Source organism: Leucoraja erinacea, chromosome 26, assembly GCF_028641065.1.
Source record: "Leucoraja erinacea ecotype New England chromosome 26, Leri_hhj_1, whole genome shotgun sequence".
Taxonomy (NCBI): Eukaryota; Metazoa; Chordata; class Chondrichthyes; order Rajiformes; family Rajidae; genus Leucoraja; species Leucoraja erinaceus.
Genome location: NC_073402.1, coordinates 9,471,792 through 9,484,330, shown reverse-complemented (window position 1 = coordinate 9,484,330; position 12,539 = coordinate 9,471,792). Strand labels below are relative to the sequence as shown.

The window sequence follows — 12,539 nt, the reverse complement described above, 5'->3', positions numbered from 1 at the left end:
AATAAAACTGGAAACACTCAACTCAAGTCAAGAGAGTTTATTGTCATGTGTCCCAGATAGGACAATGAAATTCTTGCTTTGGTGCAGCACAACAAGTCAAGTCAGGTTTATTCATCACATACACATACGAGATGAGCAGTGAAATGAAAAGTGGCAATGCTTGTGGATTGAGCAAAAAAACTACAAAACAGGATGGAACAGAATCACATATTCACATATTACATCTTTGTTTGAGGAAAACAAAACAAAACAGGATATTGTAGTCATAAAGACAGATCAGTCCATATACCATAGAATATGGTATTCATGTATGGGGATGGTAGAAAACACCGAGAGGACAGGGCAGCTGGAGACACAGACAAGACCACATCAGTGAAGCGGTGACGGTGAACACAAGCCATACAGCTCCATAGATGCTGCTGCACCCGCTGAGTTTCTCCAGCTTTTTTGTGTAACCTACCATAGAATATATATATACACACATTAGTAAACAGATAAAGTGCAATAGGTTGTCATAGTTCATAGTTTGTTTGAAGCTGTGTTTAATAGTCTGATGGCTGTGGGGAAGAAGCAGTTCCTGAATCTGGATGTTGCAGATTTCTGGCTCCTGTACCTTCTAGTCAGGCAGCATCCGTGGGCAGAGACACCAGTTAACATTACTTTGTATTCCTTCCGCAGTTACTGCCTGATCTGCTGAGTCAGCTATTTTTGGTTTTATTCGTTTTTGCCGATCCCGGGCCCACAATCCTTAAACATCAGTGAACTACAAACAGAAAAGCCACTTAACAAAGTTTGGCAAGGCAAGACTCCAATTAACAGTGTGTAATCTGTAAAACACTCCTGGAGTATAATTACCATGGAGCGTTCGATACATAAAAGCCTTGGAATAAAATTATTAGTGATTATTTGCTTTAACAGACAGGAAGAAGAGATTAGCCGGTGATTAATGAGGGAAGATTCATCACCTGAGTATAGTCTTGTGGTAATTGTACGTGAGACAGAGCAGAAGTAAAACAACCCATGATAAATGTCCAAAACACTCAGGGCGAGAATATAAGATGTAAAGCAGCATCGGACAGCAACGCAAGACTTCAACAGAGAGAGATGGCTATGTCTAACAACATTTCAGAACTAACTTTTATTTATAATTTAGTCGTATTTAATTATTCAATTGTTTTATTTAGAATTAATAATATCTTTAATTTCTCCTGTAATCCTTGGTTGTGCCACTTTTTTCGGTGGTGATTTCTGCCTCAGAATGCATATTTAGATTCCTTGAATGGTGAGAGGGATGAAGGAGCAGGCTTGACCTATTTTATCAAGAGGTTAGACAGTGGTAGAGTGAAAGAAAGTGCTGAATGTTGTTTTAAAATGGTGAGATATTGGGACATGTTGCTGTGTGCCCTTCTACACAATTCACGGAAAGCTTACGTGCAGATGGGATGGGCATTTAGGAAGGTGCTTGGAAGGATGGCCATTGTTGCAAAGAGATTTGAGCGCCACAGTAAGATTACTTTACTCATGCAAATGGGATGAGCACAGATAGGCATCTTGGTCAGCATAGACGAACTAGGCCCAAGGTCCTGTTTCTTGGCTGTTACAACCACACCGAGACTTAATGATATCACATCTCGGATACTGTCAACAGTTCTGCTTTCCTTTCCTAAAAGAATGGCACACATGGTGTGGGCCTGCACTGTTCAGCAGTCCCTCACACTGCTGCCTCACAGCTCCAGCAACCCAGGTTCAATCCTGACCACGTGGAGTTTGCACGTTCTTCCTGCGACCTTGTGGGTTTCCCCCAGGGGCTCCAGATTCCTCCCACATCACAAAGAAGTGTGGGTTGGTAGATAAATCGGCTGCTGTAAGTTGTCCCGGGTGTGGAAATGGACAGGGGGAGAACTAGAGTTGCAGGTGTTGCAAACCTGACAAAAACAATACTTTAGTCAGCTGGTAAGTTGAGCAGAGCAAAGGCAGGCGGGATTCAATTCTGATGAGGTGAAGCTCTTTTGGAGGTCACAATGAATAAGAGGTTCCTGGGAGTATTGGGGAACAGATGAAGCTAGGAGTGCATTAATTCTTAAATGAGGCAACACAGAGATACAGTGAAGAAGACATCCAGGATACTTGCCTTCATTGGTTGGGACTTGGAATATAATTGCCTGGTGGGAATGATACAACGTTATAAAGTATTGGTTAGTCTAAGCCACTGTGCAGTTTTGGCCACCACACTACAGCAAGCTGCAGAAGGGGGTTGGAACATTTCAGTGATGAGAAGATAATGCTTTGGCTTACTTTGCTTTCATTGGAGTTTGGAGGTCAAGGTGGGAGCTGATGGAGGGGCAGAGATGAGGTAAACAGCAAGAAATGTCTCCCCCTAACCGAGGTGTCAAAAGCTAGAGGACAGATATTTTGGGTATGAGGATTGGAGGATATTTGAGGAGGTTTATTAGACCCAGAGGGTAGTTGTAATTTGGAACACTGCTTGGGAGGGAGATGGAGGCAGAGCTTCTCATTGCATTTAGGAAGTATTTAGATGAGCAGTAAATCACCAAGATATTGAGCGAGTGCTGGTAAATGGGGTTGGTATTGATAGTTACTGGAAGGACAGCACGGATAAGGTCAGCCTGGGTCCGTGCATGTCTCCAGCAAGCCAACTGAGGGGAAGAAGCTGTTTCCCAATCTGGTGGTATGTGCTTTCAGGTCCTTGTAACTTCAGCCCGATGGGATTGGGGAGAAGAGGTAATGGTCCTTGATTGGGTGAAAATGCCCCTTGATTTTGTTGGCTGCTGTCACAAGGCAGCGTGAAGTGTAGATGGAGTCGTGGGGAGTCTGGTCTGGGTGATGGACTGGGCTACATCCACATCCTTCTGCGATTCGGTATAATCTTGGGCAGAGCAATGGCCATACCAAGCCATGATGCAGCCCAATAAGATGCCTTCTATGGTGCATTATAGAAATTGGTAAGAGTCATCAGGGACATGCCAAATTCCCTTTGTCATCTGAGGAAGTTGAGGTATTGGGTGGTTTCTCAGTCGTGGGGTTAACGTGGTTGGATTAGGACTAATTGTTGGTGATATTTACACCCAGAAACTTGAGGTTCTTAACCATCTCCATAGCAGTACCATTGAAACAGACAGGGGTAGGTACTGTCAATGCCTGCTTCCTGAAGTCAATGACCAACTCCTTCTGTTTGCTGACATTGAGGAAGAGTTTGTGTAGAAAGGAACTGCAGATGCTGGTTTATACCAAAGATACACACAAAGTCCCCTCTGGGGAATAATTCGCAAAATTATAACCCATCGCATTCTTCACACTCAGGATGGGATGGGACAGGTGACATTTCGGGTCAGGATCTTTCATTAGAGGCTGAAGAGGTCCAGAGGAACTCAGCCGGTCAAGGATTGTCTGCGGAGGGAAAACGCACAGATGATGTTTGGAGTCTGGACCCTTCTTCACACTCAATGCATAATGCTTGGCCTCACTTGCTTTACTTCACAGCAGCAACCAGCTGGACTAGCGGGGGTGGTGGAGAAACAGTATCACAGAAATGAAGGAAGTCTTTCACAGAACAGAGAGCAAAGAATAGTACAGCTCAGGAGCAGGTCCTTCCCCCACAATGTCTGTGCCGAACATAATGCCAAGACTGACTCTTATCTGTCTGCAAAAAAGGACGGCACAGTGGTAGAGTTGCTGCCTTACAGCACTTGCAGCGCCAGGGACCCGGGTCCGATCCCGACTATGGGTGCTGTCTGTACGGAGTTTGTACATTCTCCCCGTGACTGCAGGTTTTCACCGAGATCTTCGGTTTCCTTCCACATAGGTTTGTAGGTTAATTGGCTTGGTATAAGTGTAAATTGTCCCTGGTGTGTGTGGGTAGTGTTAATGTGCGGGGATTGCGGGTCAGTGTGAACCTGGTGGGCCGAAGGGCCTGTTTCCATGCTGTATCTCTAAACAAAACAAAAAACAAATGTGACGCATTCCCTGCATATCCATATGTCCATCCAAAAGTCTCTTAAATGCCACTGTCCTATCTGCCTCCACCACCTCGGCAACATAGAAATTAGGTGCAGGAGTAGGCCATTCGGCCCTTCGGCCCAACATATTCCAGGCACTCACCACCTTCTGTGTAAAAATCGTGCAATGCAATCTCCTTCCTTTTAACTTTGCCCCTCTCACCTTAAAGCTATGCCCTCTATTATGTGACATTTCTGGCCTGGAAAAAAGGTTCTGACTGTCTACCCTATCTATGCCTTTCATAACTTTATATACTCCGATCTCCCCTCAGTCTCCATCGCTCCAGGGAAAACAATTCAAGTTTTTTATTACTTTTTATTACAGCTATTATCTTCTAATCTAGGGATCATTCTGGTAAACCTCTTCTGGACTCTCCAAAGCCTCCACATTCTTTCTGTGATGGGCTAACCAGAACTGCAGCATGACCAAAGTCCTATAAAGCTGTAACATGATTCCCAGACTCTTGCACTCGATGCCCCGACCAACAAAGGCAAGCATACCATTTGTCTTTTTCACCACTATGTCGACTTGTGTTCTTAGTTTCAGGGAGCTACCATTCCAATAATCCCAAATTGGTTTTTCAGCCACTGAAACAATTTTTAGCCACCTTTCTTGCTGTTCTGTTGCAGTCTTCACATGACAAGCTCCCAGAAATAGCAACACGACACTGAATGGAAAGCCTTATTCAGTGAGGAAGAGGTATCAGTCAGTAAACTATAGCTCACTCCTCTGCCCTGGGGCCACAGGAACGTTTAGAACTGCCTGAGAGAACAGAGCGCTGAACATTTCATCCAAATGCCCGCACCTCCCACACCAAAGCAGTGGGGAATCACCCTGGATGTTTCAGCTCTAGTTACCAGGGTGAGACTGAACCCCAAACATTGGACTCAAGCAAGATAATAACTTGTCTGAGATATCTCGGAGGGATGCAGGCTAATAACTTGAAGCACCAAACTACACTCTGGAGGGGACAAGCAGTAAATTACCACAAAATAGATCCTAAGTCATATAAAAAGCGCCTTTGATAACCTAAGTACTTGGAATCACTATTTGCATAAATTAAATCACTAAATCAAAGAACATTACGAGCCCTGTTGTCAGGTTGGTCAAACGGCAAGGTGCTGTAAAGTTGTTCCACTTTTTCACTTTGATTGCCGTTGACTAGGAAAAGGCAATATTATCTTTAGGAAATCCCAAGTAGCCAAGTTCTCAAAGTGAATGGACAAAGTAGAAAATCAGCTCAACCACGAACTGAGAGTGAGAACAGGCCCTAAAATTGTCTGGAGTTAACCAGGAGGCACAGGAGGGGGCAGCATTCGGGTTTATTTGAGGAGTAGAATACACTGATATATATGAGCATACATGAGCAGAACACAAAGTGCTGAAGGAACTCACAGGGCGGCACAGTGGCACAGCGGTAGAGTTGCTGCCTTACAGCACCAGGGACCCGGGCACGATCCTGCCTACTTGAATTCTCTGTACGTGGTTTGCACATTTTCCCAGTGTCCACATGGTTATCCTCGGGGTGCTCTGGTTTCTTCCCACATCCCAATGACGTGCGGGTTTGTCGGTTAGTTGGCTTCCGTAAATTTTCCGTAGTGTGTAGAATAGAACTAGTGTACAGGGTGATTGGTCGCCGGTGAGCCGAAGGGTCTGTTTCCATGGAGCATCTCTAAACTAAATTAAACTAAACCTCCCTCCTGACCATCAACCCAATCAACACCAATTCCTTTTCCCGGTACTTGGTCTGTAGCTTAATAGTTTTACACTACTTCTAGTGTAGCGGCACCTAGTGGTGGTTTGGGGAGGTCAGAACACTCGTCATTGGTCTGCTCGGTCACGTGACCACGGGGGTTCATTCGCGGGTGTTTTTAGTTAGTTCATCAGCAACCCTCCCAGCAACAGGAGTTGTTTAGTGTTAGCTAGTCAGGCACGCGTATCACACGAGGTTTTGTTTCGTTTTTATTTGTTAATAAATATTACTTCACTCAACCTGCCTGTCTCGCTACACTAGTATAAATACTTCTTGCATGTTGTAACAGCCCTTGACTCCACCACCATTTCCAGTTTCCAACTACCTTCTGATGAAAAAAGAGTTCCTTATATCCCCAATAAACACACTTACTCCTTATCTTAAAGCCATGCCCTCTGGTTATAGGCAGCTCTGCAATGGGAAAAAGTTCATCCTGTCTCCATCCTTGCGATTTTGTACACTCCCATACGGTTCACTCTCCTTCTCTCAACCTCTTCCAATCCAGTCTATCCAGTCTCATCTCATTATTGATACTACCCCATCTCCTCCGCCCCTCTCAACAGCAATCATATCCTTCTATACCGAGGCGCACAAAACTGCACACAATATTCCCCATGTGGCCTCATCAGTGTTTTACAATGCTGAACCACAACATCCCTGCTCTTGTTTTGCATGCCCTGGCTAATGAACACTAGCATGCCAAATGGCTTCTTTGCCATCCTATCCACCTACACTGCCACTATCGGCATCTACAGATTTGTCCCCAAGCTCCCCCTGTTATTCAATGCACCCGACAGTCCATCCATTCAATGCTTATGTCCCACTCTTAATTGCTCTCCCAATATGCATCAATTCTGACCCATCAACAGCACTTTTTTATGCGTAAAAAGATGCTGGTACACACAATTAATAAACAAGTGTTATGTGAATGGAAAACAATATAGTGACGTTTAAGATTTTAGAGATGCTGGTATGTGTTTACCTTACACTTCCTTATCTCTGTGTGTCTCTCTCCCCTGACTCTCAGTCAGAAGAAGGGTCTCGACCCAGAAACATCACCCATTTCTTCTATCCAGAGATGCTGCCGGTCTCGCTGAGTTGCTCCAGCATTTTGTGTCTATGCTGGAGTGCTGCGTTCCCGTCAAAATAAAACACTGCATATCAGGAAATGAATTCCATCAGCCATTGCTCTGATCAGATGATGACTATCTGTATTCTCAAACGTCCCTCCCCACCATCAACAACACCGGAATTCCCTGTGCCATCTGCACACTTACTAACTATGCCTCGTACATTAACATTGAATGTACGCATGAAGTAGATGCGCCAGGGTCTCGACTTTGTTGAGATTTGGCATGTCACTGAATGCACCAACAAACTTCTACAGATTTATTGCAGAATGTATCCTGACCTGGTACAGCGATTCCAATCCACCTGAATGCAAGAGGCTGCAGAGAGTGGTGGATTTAGCCCGGTCCATCATGTAACATCTTATCATCAACAGGATCTACATGAAGCAATGCCTCATCTGTCATCAAGGATCCGCACCATCTGGGCCATGCCCTCTTCTCACTGCTACCATCGTGCAGGATGTGCAGAAACCTGAAGTCCACACCTCCAGGTTCAGGAACCTTTACTCCAACCAGCAGTTTCAGAATCAGATCAGGTGCTTGAACTGACTCGCATGACCCTAATCCTCCCTCAGCAATGAAACACCATGGACCACCTCTTGAACTACCATGGAGCTTGATTTTGTTTTAATTAATTGTGATTTGACTAATGTCTTGTTTTTTTGTGCAGTCTTTTTCTTTTCACTGTCTTGTAGAATGTATTGTGCTTTATGTCTAATTTATCTGTGTGTTGTTTGAGTCTATGTTTATGTACCTGTGATGCTGCTGCAAGCTAGATTGTAACTGTACCTGTACCAGACCCTACATACCAATATATTGATCTTCACTTAACATCTGTGATACGATACAATACAATACGATATAACTTTATTTATCCCAGGAGGGAAATTGATCTGCCAACAATCATAAAAACACAGAATACGCAAGACACCAAATACATGTCTCAGTCTACCCCACGACAGAAGGGGGAGGAATTGTACAGTTTGATAGCCAAAGGGAAGAAGGATCTCCTGTGACGTTCTGCCCTGCATCTTGGTGGAACCAGTCTGTTGCTGAAGGTACTCCTCAGGTTGACCAGTGTGTCATCTTGTTCACTAATGTATATAACGAACAATAAGGGTCACATTTCCGATCCTGAATGATGTTCAGTATGGACAACAATGAGGTGGGACACATTGGGAGTGAGAGGGTGGAGGCCATTCAATATTTGGAAGATGCGAGACTGGACCAGGGTAGAGTGACCAAAAGATCTCGCAACACAAATGCAATTTGTGGCACAGGTTTGTTAGGCCACAGCCACAAAGCAAACGGTTCACTAAACTGTATACATAGAGGGATAGAATTGAAAAGGGAGTTTATACTCAACTTTGTTAGGACTGTGCTTAAGTCAGCGTACACCTCTGGTCACCCTTTTACCAAAGGCTACAGAGACACTGGAGAGGATTGGAGAGGATTCAAGGATGAAACACGAGGCTGTTCATAGCAGGAAAAGACGAATAGACCTTTCTCCTCAGGGGTGAGGGCTGAACTAGTGGAGGATTTTAAAACAACAATGTGTTTGAATAAAGAGGAAGCAGCGAGAAATGTACCATCCATGGAAAACCAGAGGCTGTCAATATAAGAGAGTCAGTGAAATATCCCATGGGGGATTCAGATGGAACGTCTTTAGCCAAGTCTCATCACGGAGTGTTGTGGGAGTATAGAAGCATTGTGGGAGATTGGACGAGTAAGTCTGATCAAGTCAATTTGAGTGAGGTCGAGTCAGGTCATGTTTATTGCCATCTGCACAGGTACATTAATGTGCTGGCACAATGATAATTGTGCTTCGAGCAGCATCATAGGCACAGAGATGCAAAACATTTCATAAACAAAGGAGCAGAGACTCACGCTGATGGATTTACAATAGGGGATTTGTGGGCTGAAAGTCCTGGTGCTGTATATTCCATGTCATCTTCTATCTTGTACTATAGATTCTTTGGCTGTGTAAGTCACCCATTCATTCAGCGACCGTTTCCTTTCTTGTCTCGTCAACCCCTCATTTCCACACATCTCCGATCATTTAAATCCACCCTATCTACAATGTTATTCTCGGCACTGATGAATGGACAGGAGGAAATGTGTCCAGTTTGTCGTAGCTGCCTCTTTGCCTCAACTCCACTCCCAATGCCTCTGCTCAATGGTGAACCGCTGTGATTATCTTTGTTGAGGAAGTGTAAGGGAGTCTTGCTACACTGTGAAGGGTCTGTGCAGAGACCTCTTCACGTTCTGGCATAGAAATGAGGAACTGCGGATGCTGGTTTACACTAAAGGACACAAAGTGCCGGAATAACTCAGCAGGTCAGGCAGCATCTCTGGAGAACATGGGTAGGTGATGTTTTGGGTGGGGACCCCATTACTTATCCTTCTTCTCCAGAGATGCTGCTTGACCCAGTGGGTTACTCCAGCCCTTTTGTGTAAACCAGCATCTGCAGTTCCTCATTCCCACAACCCGTCTGCAGGAATATCCTAGTGAAATGAACCAAGACACGATGGTTAAATATCTAAGCAGGAGCCTGGAATTGTAGACATCAATGCCTCTCTCTCTCCCCCACCACTTATAGTTTTCCATTAATTAACCTTGGAGGGGACCTTTACTAGTAACTCTGAACTCACTGACATCCTCATCTGTGCATGTGAGCCAGCACCTCTGCACTGGGAGAGACAGATCACCTCCTGATAACCCCAGCCCGCCACAGGGAGCAACATTAGTTGAGAAGTTGGATGGGTATACGTTAAAGTTCATCTTAATTTTTGAAAGTCACAGGAAGAACTGAGAGTGTGAAACCCATCCATTTAAAGTGACTTTAATTCCCAAACTGCACCTGTATTCTCTTGTACATTTTACTGAATGCATCTTAGATTCAGTCGTTCTATGGTTAGTAGTCATTGAACAAAGTGTTCCTGTGTTGAAGTTAAATGGAGATTCCCGTCTTCCATTAAAGTGAAGTTATTTATTGCTGGCTGACAGATCACGGAACAGTCACACTGACTGGAATAACTTAGTGAAATGTCTACTGCAAAAGGTACCTCTTTACGTGATGCCAACTAACCTCAGGATAGACAATCCGAAATTCAATCCCCACAACTCTGTCAAGTCCCTAAGGTTACGTGAGGTGGGAATAACGAGTGGGTGAAGTTTGTTGCTGATGAAGGGAAGGAATGCCTTTAGTAATCCCCCCAGCAAGACTCACATATAGGAGGGTGGGGATAGCTTTCAATGACAGCTGCACTTATTCTGGCTGCTTCTGTGACTGCCGTTGATGTGTTTAACTTCCTGTTACAATGGTAAGGTCAATTTGGGTCAGCGACCTATTTGTAGAGCAGCTTGTTCCATATATCCACCACCTTCTGAGTGAAAATGTTGCCACTCAGATTACTAGTAAAACTTTTCCTTACACCTTAAATCTATACCCTCTGGTTTTTGATTCCCCTCCCCTGGGTAAAACACTGTGCCCTTCACCCTATCTATTCTCCCCTCATAATCTTACAACATCACTCCTCAGCCTCCTGCGCTACAAGGAATAAAGTCCTAGCCTGCCGTACCTCTCCCTACAGCGCAGGCCCTCAAGTCCCGGCAACATCCTCATAAATCTTCTCTACATTCTTTCCAGCTTGAGGGCATCTTTCCTTCAGCAGGGTGATCAGAACTGAACAGAGACTTCAGATCGACTGAGACTTACTGCAAAGATCTGTTGAACAATGTCCAAACAAGAAGTAATTTGAAAGATTTAAGTAAATATTTTTTTAATAAAAACAGTTTGAAGTAGCTGGTGATTTATCGTTCTATTTCCCTTTCATCTTCCCACACTTCCTTGTGTTTATTTAGTTTCTATTATTTTCTTCTGTCATTTCAAACGTTTCTTTCTTTGACAGTCCTCTAGTTAATTCATTGATTTGGCTTCACTGCCAGCCCTCCACCCCCCTGGTGCTGAGATTCCCTTGTTATTTCCAGCTTCCCTCCTTCTCTCCTGCTTTCAGTGTATTTTTGCCTTTCAACTCATTCTCTCCTGAAGGAAACAATCATTTCCGTGGTATAGTTACATTGGGACAAAGGTATCTTTGCCCAGCAAACACTTCTAATGACCCACAGTAGAAACTGCACAACAATTCTCACTCAGTGCCCATGTCTACATGATTCATATGTGTGTACCCTCACACGCGTGTGCTGAAATCGTTCACAGATACACCTGTGCACTGATGCTTATGCAAGGGCAAGCTCACTAGCTCACTTCCCCACAGATGGGTAATGTGCCCTGGATCCTCTGGGCATCAGAGGACCAGAGTGCTTGAGGATCAAGCCCACAGATGCAGTGATCCCTGCTCTCCTAAAGGCTTCCGAGACATGAACCACCTACAGAAGGCAGCTCGAGGCACTGAAGATATTCCACCGCAAGAACACAAGGCCATAGGAGCACAAGACACGAGACCACTCAGCCTCTAAGCTGGCCCCACCATTCAATATGGATCATGGGTGATCTGCCCCAGAGCACAATCCTGTACCAAAAGGACGCAAAGTGCTGAAGTAACTCAGCAGGTCAGGCGACATCCCTGGAGAACATGGAAAGGTGACCTGTCGGGTCGGGACCCTGCAAAGGGCTGAAGGGTCTACTCTGGAGAAAGGTCTTGACTCAAAATGTCACCTAACCATGTTCTCCAGAGATGCTGTCTAGCACATGATGTCCTTTGGGGATTAACCTGCATCAGCAGTTAATAGACCAGTTCTATGTTATCCCACTATCATCTACTCCCTACATGCTCAGGCCGAATTACAGAGGCCAATTAACCCACAAACCCGCATGTCTTTGGGAAGTGGGAGGAAACCGGAGCACCTGGAGGAAACCCACCCAGTCGCCTGTGGGTGAATGTGCAAACTCCACATAGACACAGCTCCTGAGGTCAGGATTGAACCTGGCGTTGTGAAGTTGCGGCTATACCAGATGTGGCATTGGGACAGGCTGCCCTGGTTGGTGGGCTCAGACGCTCTGGTGGGCGAGGTCCCTTGACATTGGAGCCCCCTCTCTGTGAGGGAGAGGACATCTGATGATGTTCGGCTTGTAATCGCTAAAATTTAGAAGATTGAGGGGGGATCTTAATGAAACTTACAAAATTCTTAAGGGGTTGGACATGTTAGATGCAGGAAGATTGTTCCCGATGTTGGGGAAATCCAGAACAAGGGGTCACAGTTTAAGGATAAGGGGAAAGTCTTTTAGGACCGAGATGAGAAAAACATTTTTCACACAGAGAGTGATGAATCTCTGGAATTCGCTGCCACAGAAAGTAGTTGAGGCCAGTTCATTGGCTATATTTAAGAGGTAGTTAGATGTGGCCCTTGTGGCAAAATGGATCAGGGGGTATGGAGAGAAGGCAGGTACGGAATACTGAGTTGGATGATCAGCCATGATCATATTGAATGGTGGTGCAGGCTCGAAGGGCCGAATGGCCTACTCCTGCACCTATTTTCTATGTTTCTATGATGATTGCACTGCCCCCCCTCTCCACCCTCCCCCCCCCCCCCCACCCCCCCCTTCCACACACACATCCTCACAGCATCTGAACAAGGAAATAAAACAGCAATCTGTGCATTTTGTGGCATTGTTTCT

At 45.0% G+C, this 12,539-nt stretch overlaps 1 protein-coding gene across 1 annotated transcript in view; it reads right to left on the bottom strand.

The window, feature by feature from the left end:
- LOC129709642 (potassium voltage-gated channel subfamily KQT member 4-like) overlaps positions 1-12,539 on the bottom strand; it is a 221,444-nt gene that overhangs the window by 65,471 nt on the left and 143,434 nt on the right. The window lies entirely within an intron of this gene.